The 14,427-nt window shown below is 39.3% G+C and overlaps 1 pseudogene; it reads right to left on the bottom strand.

The window, feature by feature from the left end:
* LOC100676156 (T-cell surface glycoprotein CD1b-like) overlaps positions 1-14,427 on the bottom strand; it is a 64,972-nt pseudogene that overhangs the window by 1,473 nt on the left and 49,072 nt on the right.

The raw sequence follows: 14,427 nt of genomic DNA, 5'->3' as shown, positions 1-14,427 counted from the left end.
GGAGGCAGGGCTTGCTGTATAAGTATATGGTGGTTAGCACAGGTGCAGAGTGGAAGGATTGGTGTGGTGGTTAGCACAGGTGCAGAGTGGGAAGGACTGGGGTGAGGCAGTCAGGATGAATGAAAGGATTATATTGAGAGGAGGGGCAGGGGAGGAGAGAGTAGAAGAGACATATCGGAGGAGGAGGTCACACTGACAGTCAGGCACAGGTTAGGGAATGTGAGGTTTGAGAGTTGAGAGAAGTGGGCTTCACACTAGGCAAAGCAGGAGATGGTTAGAAAGGAAGAGACTTCATCTAGCATAGAAGAGACCTGGAGGTGACAAGAATCTGAAATACTGCGTGGAGTTGTGGAGCCAGGGCAGGAGACTACTCTAGAGAAGTGTGCATGCAGTTGGATGTAGTGGGGAGGAGAGAAAGATAACAGGAGTGGCAGCCCAAACAAAGAGACAGAAAAAAGTCATTGAGAATCCCACCATGACTCACATTCCAACTAGAATTGACTGGCAAAGTCCCGTATTTCCCAAATAAATCCAATGAAGTAGACTCGAAATAGCCCCTCCAGATCTGACATCTCCTCATGGCTGAAGTTGTCCTTGGACCAGGGCTTCAGGAAAATAACGGGGCCTGAGTCACTAATCCAGCCGTGAATCTGTAAGTCATTCAACAAAGCTGAGGCTTGATTTCACATCCAGGTACTGTTGGCAAAGGACGAGATCTGGATGAGGTAGAAGGAGATCGGCCCCTGGAAGCCTGTACATCATAGAAGAATAAGAATAATGAGAAGGGGAGAAGCAGGAGGGAGTGAGAAAGAATGCACATGGAAAAAAAAAATCAGAGTCTGAAAAGCACATGAAGCCTGAGATATTTGCCTGCCCCAGGGTCTCAGGCTCCAGCCCCAACCTCCAGAACAAGGTTGAAGAGCTGGAGACAGGAGTACCCAAGACGCTTAGGTATCAAAATGCACTTGGGTCAGTGCAGCATGCTTTTACCCAGACCCCATCACACCCTTGCCGGGAGCTGCCAGAATTATCCTTACCATCCTCCACGTGTCTGTCAGTTTGTTGTACTGTGGGGGCTTGTGTGATGCTGTGATGCTGGAAGCTATGTCACCGGTATTCAGACACCAGCAGGGTCACCCACGGAGGACAGGTTTCAGCTGAGCTTCCACACTAAGACAGACTAGGAAGAAGGACCCGGCAGTCTACTTCTGAAAAGCATTAGCCAGTGAAAACCTTATGAATGGCAGCGGAACATTGTCTGATACAGTGCTAGAAGATGAGCCCCCCAGATTGGAAGGCACTCAAAAGATGACTGGGGAAGAGCTGCCTCCTCAAAGTAGAGGCGACCTTAATGATGTAGATGGAGTAAAGCTTTCGGGACCTTCATTTGCTGATGTGGCAGGACTCAAAATGAGAATAAACAGCTGCAAACATCCATTAATAATTGGAACCTAGAATGTACGAAGTATGAATCTAGGAAAATTGGAAATCATTGAAAATGAAATGAAACGCATAAACATCAATATCCTAGGCATTAAAAAAAAATTAGTGAGCTGAAATGGACTGGTATTGGCTATTTTGTATCAGACAATCCTGTAGTCTACTATGCTGGGAATGACAACTCAAAGAGGAACAGTGTTGCATTTCATTGTCAAAAAGAACATTTCCAGATCTATCCTGAAGTACCATGCTGTCAGTGATAGGATAATATCCATATGGCTACAAGGAAGACCAGTTAATAGGACTATTATTCAAATTTATGCACCAGCCACTAGGGCCAAAGATGAAGTAATAGAAGATTTTTATCAGCTGCTACGGTCTGAAATTGATCGAACATGCAATCAAGATGTGTTGATAATTACTGGTGATTGGATGCGAAAATTGGAAACAAAGAAGAGGGACCAGTAGTTGGAAAATATGGCCTTGGTGATAGAAACAATAATGGAGATTGAATGATAGAATTTCGCAAGATCAACGGCTTCTTCGTTGCAAATACCTTCTTTCACCAACATAAACGGCGACTATACACATGGACCTCACCAGATGGAACACATGGAAATCAAATCGACTACATCTGTGGAAAGAGCAGATGGAAAAGCTCAATATCATCAGTCAGAACAAGGCCAGGGGCCGACTGTGGAACAGACCATCAATTGCTCCTATGCAAGTTCAAGCTGAAACTGAAGAAAATCAGAGCAAGTCCACAAGAGCCAAAATATGACCTTGAGTATATCCCACCTGAATTTAGAGAACATCTCAAGAATAGATTTGACGCATTGAACACTAGTGACTGAAGACCAGATGAACTGTGGAATGATATCAAGGACATCATCCATGAAGAACGCAAGAGGTCATTGAAAAGAAAGAAAAGACTAAGATGGATGTCAGGGGAGACTCTGAAACTTGCTCTTGAGCGTCGAGCAGCTAAAGCAAAAGGAAGAATTGATGAAGTAAAAGAACTGAACAGAAGATTTCAAAGGGCCTCTCAAGAAGACAATGTAAAGTATTATAATGACATGTACAAAGAGCTGGAGATGGGAAACCAAAAGGGAAGAACACGCTCGGCATTTCTCAAGTTGAAGGAACTGAAGAAAAAACTCAAGCCTCGAGTTGCAATACTGAAGGATTCCATGGGGAAAATATTAAACGATGCAGGAAATATCAAAAGAAGATGGAAGGAATACACAGAGTCATTATGCCAAAAAGAATTAGTCGATAGTCAACCATTTCGAGAGGTGGCATATGATCAGGACCCGATGGTACTGAAGGAAGAAGTCCAAGCTGCTCGGAAGGCACTGGCGAAAAACAAGGCTCCAGGAATTGATGGAATATCAATTGAGATGTTTCAACAAACAGATGCAGCACTGGACGTGCTTACTCATCTATGCCAAGAAATATGGAAGACAACTTCCTCACCAACTGACTGGAAGAGATCCATATTTATGCCTATTCCCAAGAAAAGTGATCCAACTGAATGTGAAAATTATAGAACAACATCATTAATATCACACGCAAGCAAAACTCTGCTGAAGATCATTCAAAAACGGCTGCAGCAGTATATTGACAGGGAACTGCCAGAAATTCAGGCTGGTTTCAGGAGAGGACGTGGAACCAGGGATATCACTGCTGATGTCAGATGGATCCTGGCTGAAAGCAGAGAATACCAGAAGGATGTTTACCTGTGTTTTATTGACTATGCAAAGGCATTCAACTGTGTGGATCATAACAAACTATGGATAACACTGCGAAAAATGGGAATTCCAGAACACTTAATTGTGTTCATGAGGAACCTTTACATAGATCAAGAGGCAGTTGTTTGGACAGAACAAGGTGATACTGATTGGTTTAAAGTCAGGAAAGGTGTGCGTCAGGATGTATTCTTTCACCATACCTATTTAATCTGTATGCTGGACAAATAATAAGAGGAGTTGGACTATATGAAGAAGAACGGGGCATCAGGATTGGAGGAAGACTGATTAGCAACCTGCGTTATGCAGATGACACAAGCTTGCTTGCTGAAAGTGAAGAGGACTTGAAGCACTTATTGATAAAGACCACGGTCTTCAGTATGGATTACACCTCAGCATAAAGAAAACAAAAATCCTCACAACTGGACCAATAAGCAACATCATGATAAATGGAGAAAAGATTGAAATTGTCAAAGATTTCATTTTACTTGGATCCACAATCAACAGCGGTCAAGAAATCAAAAGATGCATTGCACTGGGTAAATCTGCTGCAAAGGACCTCTTCAAAGTGTTGAAGAGCAAAGATGTCACCTTGAAGACTAAGGTGCGCCTGACCCAAGCCATGGTATTTTCAATCACATTATATGCATGTGAAAGCTGGACAATGAATAAGGAAGACCGAAGAAGGGTTGATGCCTTTGAATTGTGGTGTTGGCAAAGAATATTGAATATACCATGGACTGCCAAAAGAACGAACAAATCTGTCTTGGAGGAAGTGCAGCCAGAGTGCTCCTTAGAGGCCAGGATGGCGAGACTGCATCTTACATACTTTGGACATGTTTTCAGGAGGGATCAGTCCCTGGAGAAGGACATCGTACTTGGCAGAGTACAGGGTCGGCGGAAGAGAGGAAGACCCTCAACGAGGTGGATTGATGCAATGGCTGCAACAATGAGCTCAAGCATAACAACGATTTTAAGGATGGCTCAGGACCAGGCAGTGTTTCGTTCTGTTGTGCATAGGGTCGCTATGAGTCGGAACCAACTCGACGGCACCTAACAACAACAGCATTCTCATTGTCACCACCTGGGAGGAAAACAGCCAGCAATAGAAGTGACCAAAGCAGCATTTCACTGGGAGATGGAATTGCAACTCTCAGACCTGGTGCTCGATCTGTGATTTCAGCGAGCTCTCTTCCAACTGACAATCTCTCAGCAACATTCCGTATCAGAGAAAAACTGTGCCTCCCACAGCCTCCCACTCAGCCTCTCATTTCCCCCAAAAGTTGTGACTTTTTTCTAGGCTTGCTCTTACTTCCCTGGCTTTGAGCTACTCTCCCAGTCCCATTTCAAAAAACCAGTATATGATTCTGAAACACACCCAAGTCTTTATTTTCACAGCTGTAAAAGGAGAGGGTAATACTAAACAATGGTCTTTGTTGAGTTTATTGATTTTAATCTACAATCAGTGTAGCCACTCAACTCTGCCTTCCCCCTACTCTTCTCCCTCCTGGCACACCATCATTACCCTTCCAGGTATTCTTAATATCTTTCTTATCTCATCCCTCTTTTCTGATGTCCCTAACACCACATTTCTGGTTTTGCATTAGTTCCTTTCTTAAACCTTGTGTTCTACTTTATCAAATTCTTCTACAAGGTCCCATTGTAGCTATGTAAACTTCAACCAATTTTCTAGTTAGATTGCTTTGAGTAGTGTCGACTTTTTAACAACATTAAGTCTTCCAATTCATGAACACGAAATGTCTTTACATTTATTTAGGTCTTCGTTAATTCCTTTCAGCAAAGTTTTGTAGTTTTCAGTGCACAGCTCTTTGACTTCCTTGGTTAAATTTATCCCTAGTTATTTATCATTTTGCATGCTGTTGTAAACAGAATTGTTTTCTTCATTTCCTTTTCAGATTGTTGATTGCTGGTGTATAAAAATACAACTGATTTTATGTATTGATAGTGTATCCTGTAACTTTGATAATTCATTTATTAACTCAAGTTATTTTTTGATGGAGTCTTTAGGATTTTCCATATGTAGCATTACATCATCTGCAAATAGAGACAGTTTTATTTCTTCTTTTCCGATTTGGATACTTATCTTATTCTTGACTAATTTCTCTGTAGAATTTCCAGTACAATGTTGAATAGATGTGGTGAAAGTGGGCATCCTTGTCTTGTTCCTGATCTTAGAGGGAAAGCTTTCAGTCTTTCACCATTGAGTATAAAGTTAACTGTAGATTTTTCGTAAATTCCCTTTATCATGTCAAGGAAATTTTCTTCTATTCCACTGGTTTTCTGAGTGTTTTTATCATGAAAGTGTGTTGAATTTTGACGAATAATTTTCTGTATCAATCATGAAGATCATGTGGGTTTTTTGTTTTTTTTGTTTGTTTGTTTCTTTCTTTCTCCTTCATTCTATTAATAGGGTATGTTACATTGCTGACTTTTTGTCTGGTGTACTACCATTGAATTCCTGGGATAAATTTTGCATGAACGCGGTGTATAATCTTTCAATATTCTATTGAATTCAGTTTGTAAAACTATGTTGAGGATTTTTACATCTATATTCATAAGAGATGTTGGTCTGTAGTTTTCTTGTGATGTCTTTGTCTGGCTTTGATATCAGGATAATGCTGGCCTCACAGAATGAGTTAGGAAGTGTTCCTTCTTCAATTTTTTGGACAAGTCTGAGAAGAACTGGTATGTATTATTCTTTAAATGATTCATAGAAATCACCAGTGAAGCCATCTGTTCCTGGGATTTTCTTCGCTAGGAGCTTTTTGATTACTGATTTCATCTCTTCATTTCTTATACGTCTGTTCAGATTTTCTGTTTCTTGAATCAATTGTGTAATCTCTGTGTTTCTAGGAATTTGTCCGTTTCATCTAGGTTATATAATTTGCTGGCATAAAATTGTTCATAGTATTGTCTTACAATCCGTTTTATTTTTGTAAGGTCCATAGCAATGTCCCCACTTTTATTTTTTATTTTAGCAATTTGAGTCTTCTTTCTTTTTTCTTAGTCAATGTAGCTAAAGGATTGTCAATTTTGTTGATCTTTAAAAAAATAATAATAAACTTTTTGTTCCGTTGATTCTATTTATTTATTTATTTTCTCTAGTCTATTTCCACTCTAATCTTTATTATTTCCTTCTTTCTGTTACCTTTGGGTTTATTTTGGTATTCTTTTTCTAGGTCCTTAAGATGTAAAGTTAGGCTATGAATTTAAGATCTTTTTCTTTTTAACGTAGACATTTACAGCTATAAATCTCCCTCCAAACACTTTTGCTGAAGTCCATAATTTTTGTTATGTTGTGTTTTTATTTTTATTTGCTCCAAAGCATTTTCTAATTTACCTTTTTATTTCTTCTTTGATCCATTGGTTGTTTAAGAGTGTGTTGTTAAATTCACACATATTCATGAATTTTCAAGTTTTCCTTCTGATTTTGATTTCTACTTTCATTCCATTGTAGTCAGAGAAGATAGTTTGCATGATTTCCTTCTTTTTAAATGTATGGAGACTCTTTCTGTGGCTGAACATATGGTCTATCCATAGAATGTTCCATGTCCACTTGAGAAGAATATGTATTCCATTGATGTTGGGCAGAGTGTTCTGTAGATGTCTATTAGGTCTACTTGATTGATAATATGCAAGTCCTCTATTTTCTTATCTATCTTCTAGGTTGTTGTTTTATCCATTATTGAAAGTGGGTATTGAAGTCTCCAGCTATCATTACAGAACTGTTTTTCACCCCCCTGTTCTGTCGATTTTGAGTTCACATATCTTGGGGCTCTATTCTTGGGTGTGTATGTGCTTACAATTTTTATATCTTCTTGATGGATTGACCCTTTTATCAATATATAATGTCCTTCTTGGCTCTCTTGTAATAGTTTTTTACTTAAAGTTTATTTTGTCCTGTAGTAATATAGCCACCTCAGCTCTCATTTGATCGCTATTTGCATGGAACTGCTTTTCCCATCCTTTCAATTTCAATATTTTTGTATCTTTTAATTTAAAATAAGTGTCTTAGGGACAGTATATAGTTGAATCATGTTATTTTTATGCATTCTGATGATCTCTGCGTTTTCGTTGGAGAGTTTGATCAATTTACATTAAAAATAATTGCTGAAAAGGACTTATTTCTGTCATTTCACTTTTTTCTGTATATTTTACACCTTTCATGCTATCATTTCCTCTATTACTACCTTCTTTTGTCTTTAATTGTGTTGTTTTGTTTTGATTTGAGAGTGTATCGATTTGATTCCTTTCTCTTTTTTTTCCATATATTTTTTAGTTTTTTTTTATTGGTTATTCTGGAACTTACAATTAACCTCTTATTTATAACAATTGATTTTGAATTAATACCACCTTAGCTTAAAAAAAATTTTTTTTTTTTTAGCTTCCATGGTATACAATAATTTTCCTTCTGTACAGCTTTTTATTTTGTTTTTGTCACAAATTGTATATTTGTCTTTGTACATTGTGTGTCCATTACCATAGATTTATTATTAATATTATTGTATACATTAATCTTTTAAATCATATAGAAAAAAATAGATGTTACAAACCAAAAATACCATAATAGTGACTTTTGTAGTTACCTGTGTGACCTTAAACAGTATTTCTTTGTAGGACTTAAGTTGCTATCTACTGTTATTTCATTTCTGCCTAAAGGGCTCCCTTCAGCATTTTTTGTGTGGCAGGTCTAATGGTAGCAAACTAACTCAGTTTTTGTTTATGTGGAAATGTCTTAATTTCTCCTTCAATTTGAAACATATTTTTGCTGAATATAGAATTCTTGGTTGACAGGTTTTTTTGGTTTTGTTTTTCTTTCAGGACTTGCTGTTGTTGTTGTGCCAGGCATATGTTTATTAAAATTTGAATAAAGGGCTCTTATGCAAGATAATTTTTCATTTGCAGTACAAGCACCTTTCTCCACATACACTCTAAGTTTCAGTGACAAAGAAGGCAGAAAAAAAAGTCTCCATAGCATTGATTATAAAGGTCTATACTCTGTAATAATAATACAAAATTCCTTCCCTTTGAGTTTTAGTCATTTCTAAAGGACTCCATTGCTTATGTGACTAACATACCAATGGAAACTTGTAATATTATGACAAACTACAAAGTATTTAGAGTCTAATAAATGCATCCCTAAAATTTTCATGTCTAAAAGAAAAAAAAGGTGAAGCAGAGAATAGTAAATGAAATATGAAGTTACTGAATCTGTCTAGCTTGAGCTGCTAGTGAGAAAGGGGACAGAGCCACAATGGATTCCTCATGACTCACTCACTGGCAGCTGTGTTTCTTCAAAAATCATATTCCAAAAGTCCCATAATCTCCTTTAAGCCATTGTTTTTACAAACCAGGGGATTAACATTTCCTTAGAAGAGTACATAAACAGCTTCTGTCTCTGAATGGGGGATTTTTAAAACTCTAGAACCCACAAAACTGAGAACTTCCTCAGAAAGATATTTTTCAGCTGAAAGAATAGACAGTTATAATTTTCTCTGAGCGTTCACAGAGTTTTGTTAATGTTGCTCTTGTTTTTAATCAAAGCAAAGGTAAAGTCCCTTCTTTGAGTTCTCTAGGTCACCTTTGCTTTTTCCATCTATTTCAGGTAGAACAATTATTAGAAATGTTTAAGCTATACTTTCTGAGCCTTTCTTAATTTTCTTGATGAAGACCTTACATTGGAAGCATGAGATACTTGTTATCTGATTAGATATGCAGAAGTGCGGAAGAGATACAAAGGTCTGTCCCTCACCTCAATGCATTATCTGCCACTTGCATCTGAAGGATCAGTAAACTAAGGAATTCTGCTAGATTACCAGGGAATTTAAACATCAAAGACAATTATATGCAAAATACACAGGCAACCCTGGTGGAATATTTTCAAATCCAGATGTATTTTAATACCATCAAATCTACCTCAATAACTGAAGTACAGAGTGAAGAAACATCAAAATAAAGTTGACAAATAAAAAGGCAGACTCTAAAAGTTCAAGAGTAGAAATAATAGAATAGTTTCTTTTTGTTTTGTTTTGCTTTTAATGTAGTAGAAAGGGAGACAGACGTACTACAATTATTTAGTGAAAATTTCTGTCATTCAAAGTAGATGTTGCATTGACTTCTCTCCCATGCCAAGAGAGCAGTCTTTGATTTCTTTGGATCCTGAGAAGGAACTTAGTATTCTGCTGTGTAGACTTAGTATTCTGCATGAGACACATGCTTAAAATCTTTGAATTACTTTCATGAAAAAACTATCCAAGTTTCTTTGTATGAAAATTTCGTACACAAAACTTCATACAAAAAAAAAAAATTTTTTTTAAGGCAATGTATAAAAATCATGGTGGAGACAGACTTCCTTATCTAAGTTCACAAGAGAGAGGGAGAGAATCAAGAACATCGTCAGCCCAAAGCTGATTCCTATGAGGTGGAGGTCAGGCATACCTCCTCTCTCCAAACTTTTTACCAATACTGACACCAATGGCCCCTCTCACGGCACTCTCTACTTCTCTACTGAATTTGATAACTCATTGCAATGGCCACACAGAACTCACAGACCATACTTGTAGTTATGGGGTTTATTAGGGAAGTAACAGTTTACAATTCAGGATTAGGAAAAACTCAGGATACAGTTCTTCAGTCAGGACAGCTTCTCGACCATGCCCTCAGGCAGATGTCTCTCCCAGCCCTTAAACCCTAAGCCCCTCAACGCTCGGCCCAGCCTCTGCCCTGCTCCACCAACCGTTACCAAGCTCTTTAGCTCCACCAGTAAGTGCCCAGGGGCACCCCACTCCACCAACAAGCCTCCTCTGAAGGCACTTGGCTCTCTTGCTCCATAGGTCAGCTTGCCTGGAGGCAGCCCACTCTGCCAGCAAGACTTTTGCCTGAAGGCACTCAGCTCTCTTGCTCTGTGGGTCTGCACACCGCTGTAGCTATCTTGCTCTGTGGGCCAGGAAGCCCACTGCACCATCTTGTTTCAGTCTCCTTGTTCTGCTACTGCCATTTCTCTACCTCTGTCTCTGGATCCAGGAGGTTCTTAGTACAGAGACCTGGGGTCCAAAGGATGAGCTCTACTTCTGGCTCTCTTTCTTGATGGTAGTGAGGTCCCCTTCCTAGCCTCTTGAATTGGCTTATTTTAAGCCTAGTGGGATGGCAAAACTGACCAATCCCCATGTTAGTGTTCCATACACCTTATTTGCATGGTCCCACCCTACAAGGATTTCATGCGCCTTAATATTTGCATTATTAGTAGGCTTTCCAAACCACTTGGTGGGCCACAAGCACCTTATTTGCACAGTGCCATCCAATCATTTTGTGGGAGTCACTAGATCATAGCTAGAAGGGCCGTATTAAGTAATTCACTGCACCACACAGTGTGAAAGGGGAAAGTGACAGAGTATTTGTACATGTGAATACTTATAAATATTGATTTAAGAATCCAAAATTTATATAAAATGCAATAGGGAGAGAAGGAGATGTTCATTTAGGCTCCCTGGACACACAATTCCATTAAGAATATCTAAGGTGGGTAGGACATCCTGTGATTAGAAATTAACCTGAGTAGAGGCCCCCAGCTATCCTAGAGGACCCCAGCTTTCTCCTTCTGTCACCAGGACTTCTCAGGGCTCTTCTTTCATGCCCATTGATGCTAAGGCCACAGGTGTTTCATGTTCACCTTTGCCTGGGCTCTTATCTGGCCCTCACTTGACTCTACTTCGGCCAGTCACTTTTGCTCCACTAGAGAGAGAGCTCTCCTCAGAACTTCAATGTCATACCCCCACTCCACACACTCTCACATTCTGATCTGCCATCCTAGTCTTCATGAACAGAAACCCCACCCTCTGCCATTTCCCTTTTAGAGAAATCCCACTGCTTCCCACAGTCACGTGTATTTTACTGAGCCTCACACTTCCCCACTAGCTCTGCATCAAGTGACTCTCTCCCCTTTCTGGTTTCCAGAAGCCCCTGCCCCTAGCCTGTGCCCTTCTCCCTTTCATATTCTATCTACAACAGTGAATAGAATCCTGGCCTAAGAGTCAGGAAAAACTTCTGAATGGATCACTTGCTAGATGCATCAATATCTCTCTGGTCCTCAGTCTCCTCCACTGTAAATGACTGGATTGAGAGAACTTGATATTCTCTAATTATTCCATTTCAGATTTACCATTCTTTGACCTAGTCTTTGTCCTTTCATGTCTGTTTACATTGTCTTTTCTTTCTATTCTCTGATCCTTTGTCCTCATTTCTTATTTTTCCATGACTTTCTTGTTATTTTCTATTTATCCTTTACCTGACTTCCCAGGATCTTCTATCTTCTCATTCAAAATAAAAAATAAAAAACCAAACTCGTTGCCTTCAAGTTAATTCTGACTCATAGCAACCCTACAAGACAGAGTAGAACTGCCCATAGGGTTTCCAAGGAACGGCCAGTGGATTTGAACTGCTAACCTTTTGGTTAGCAGCTAAACACCTAACCACAGCACCACCAAGGCTCCATCTTCTCCTTACTCCTACCTAAACTCACTCCCTACTCATGCATTCTATCCAATGCTCACCACTCTAGCTAAATTTTCAAACCTAAGACATTACTTTATCATTTGACCCTTATATATCGATGTGTTAATATATGAACCGCATGCAAAACAACTGTAGTACAATATAGACAACAAATAAATAAACTATAAAAAACTGCTAAAAAAAAAAACAGGTAGAAATTCTGGATAAAGTAGAGTTTTAGAAATTGTTTTTATATGCATACACTGTAATCACAAGATGGTAAGGAAATCACCAAGAAACAAAGCAAATAAATTGAAAACTAGAAAGGAAAATGGAAGCTGAACCTTGGCCTTAGAACACTGTTGAGTGTAGGTTCCAGGGACTTTGGCTACAGTAGCCACATAGGCCAGAAGGAAAGACCTCGAAACCCCTCGATAAAGGTGAAAGTTGGAAATGAGACTTTCTACTGCACGCTCAGTGGCTGGCGGACTAAAAAAAATCCGTCCTGGAGAACAGAAGAATAATAAGGAATCATAGGCACTGGGTAGAATCGTTTTTCAATTATCCTTACGAGAATTCTTAATCGTAGGTTTGCCTTCACATGAGTTTAGAGTTCAAATGTATTCTATTTTTGTAGTCTTGGGATATCCAATCCAAGTAACTAGCATTAAAAAAGTGTTCTAAGCTTATAACCCCACTATGTTACTAAGCAGAAGCAAACACATAATTGATCACTAGGGATCCACAGTCAATGCAGTCTTCTTTTTTAATATAAGCAGTCGCTGTTTTGCATGGTCCAGATATGCACAAATTTTAGTTACCACAGTGTAGTTAAATAACACTAATCCCTCAAGACATGGCTCACTTTGTAGTTACTACAGTCTCATGGATTGAATTGTATCCTCCAAAAATATGTGTATCAACTTGGCTAGGTCATGATTTCCAGTATTCTATGATTGTCTACCATTTTGTCATCTGATATGATTTCCCTGTTGTTGCTGTTACATGCCGGCAAGTCAGTTCTGACTCATAGCGACCCTATGCACAACAGAACAAAACACTGCCTGGTCCTGAGCCATCCTTAAAATCGTTGTTATGCTTGAGCTCATTGTTGCAGCCACTGCATTAATCCACCTCATTGAGGGTCTTCCTCTTTTCCACTGACCCTGTATACTGCCAAGCATGATGTCCTTCTCTAGGGACTGATCCCTTCTGACAACATGTCCAAATTATGTAAGAGGCAGTCTCACCATCCTTGCCTCTAAGGAGCATTCTGGCTATACATCTTCCAAGACAGATTTGTTCGTTCTTTTGGCAGTCCACGGTATATTCAATATTCTTCGCCAGCACCACACTTCAAAGCTGTCAATTCTTCTTCGGTCTTCCTTGTTCATTGTCCAACTTTCACATGCATATGATGCGATTGAAAACACCATGGATTGGGTCAGGCGTACCTTAGTCTTCAAGGTGACATCTTTGCTCTTCAACACTTTAAAGAGGTGCTTTGCAGCAGATTTACCCAATGCAATGCATCTTTTGATTTCTTGACTGCTGCTTCCATGGCTGTTGATTGTGGATCCAAGTAAAATGAAATCCTTGACAACTTCAATCTTTTCTCCGTTTATCATGATGTTGCTTATTGGTCCAGTTGTAAGGATTTTTGTTTTCCTTATGTTGAGGTGCGGTCCAAACTGAAGACTGTGGTCTTTGATCTTAATTAGTAAGTGCTTCAAGTCCTCTTCACTTTCAGCAAGCAAGGTTGTGTCATCTGCATAACACAGGTTGTTAACGAGTCTTCCTCCAATCCTGATGACCCATTCTTCTTCATGTAGTCCAGCTTCTCGGATTATTTGCTCAGCGTACAGATTGAATAGGTATGGTGAAAGAACACAACCCTGATGCACACCTTTCCTGACTTTAAACCAATCAGTATCCCCTTGTTGTGTCTGAAAATCTGCCTCTTGATCCATGTAAAAGTTCCTCATGAGCACAATTAAGTGTTCTGGAATTCCCATTCTTCGCAATGTTATCCCTAATTTGTTATGATCCACACAGTCGAACGCCTTTGCATAGTCAATAAAACACAGGTAAACAGACATCCTTCTGGTATTCTCTGCTTTCATCCAGGATCAATCTGACATCAGCAATGATATCCCTGGTTCCACGTCCTCTTCTGAAACCGGCTTGAATTTCTGGCAGTTCCCTGTCGATATACTGCTGCAGCCGTTTTTGAATGATCTTCAGCAAAATTTTGCTTGCATGTAATATTGTTCTATAATTTCCACATTCGGTTGGATCACCTTTCTTGGGAATAGGCATAAATATGGATCTCTTCCAGTCAGTTGGCCAGGAAGCTGTCTTCCATAATCTTGGCATAGACGAGTGAGCAGGTCCAGTGCTGCATCTGTTTGTTGAAACATCTCAATTGATATTCCATCAATTCCTGGAGCCTTGTTTTTCACCAATGTCTTCAGAGCAGCTTGGACTTCTTCCTTTAGTACCATCGGTTCCTGATCCTATGCCACCTCTCGAAATGGTTGATTATTGACTAATTCTTTTTGGTATAATGACTTTGTGTATTCCTTCCATCTTCTTTTGATGCTTCTTGTGTCTTTTAACATTTTCGCCACAGACTCCTTCACTATCGCAACTCGAGACCTGAATTTTTTCTTCAGTTCTTTCAGCTTGAGAAACGCCAAGCATGTTCTTCCCTTTTGGTTTTCCATCT

This window comes from Loxodonta africana, chromosome 3 (genome assembly GCF_030014295.1).
Source record: "Loxodonta africana isolate mLoxAfr1 chromosome 3, mLoxAfr1.hap2, whole genome shotgun sequence".
Classification (NCBI taxonomy): domain Eukaryota; kingdom Metazoa; phylum Chordata; class Mammalia; order Proboscidea; family Elephantidae; genus Loxodonta; species Loxodonta africana.
This window is presented reverse-complemented; position numbering and strand designations above follow the sequence as displayed.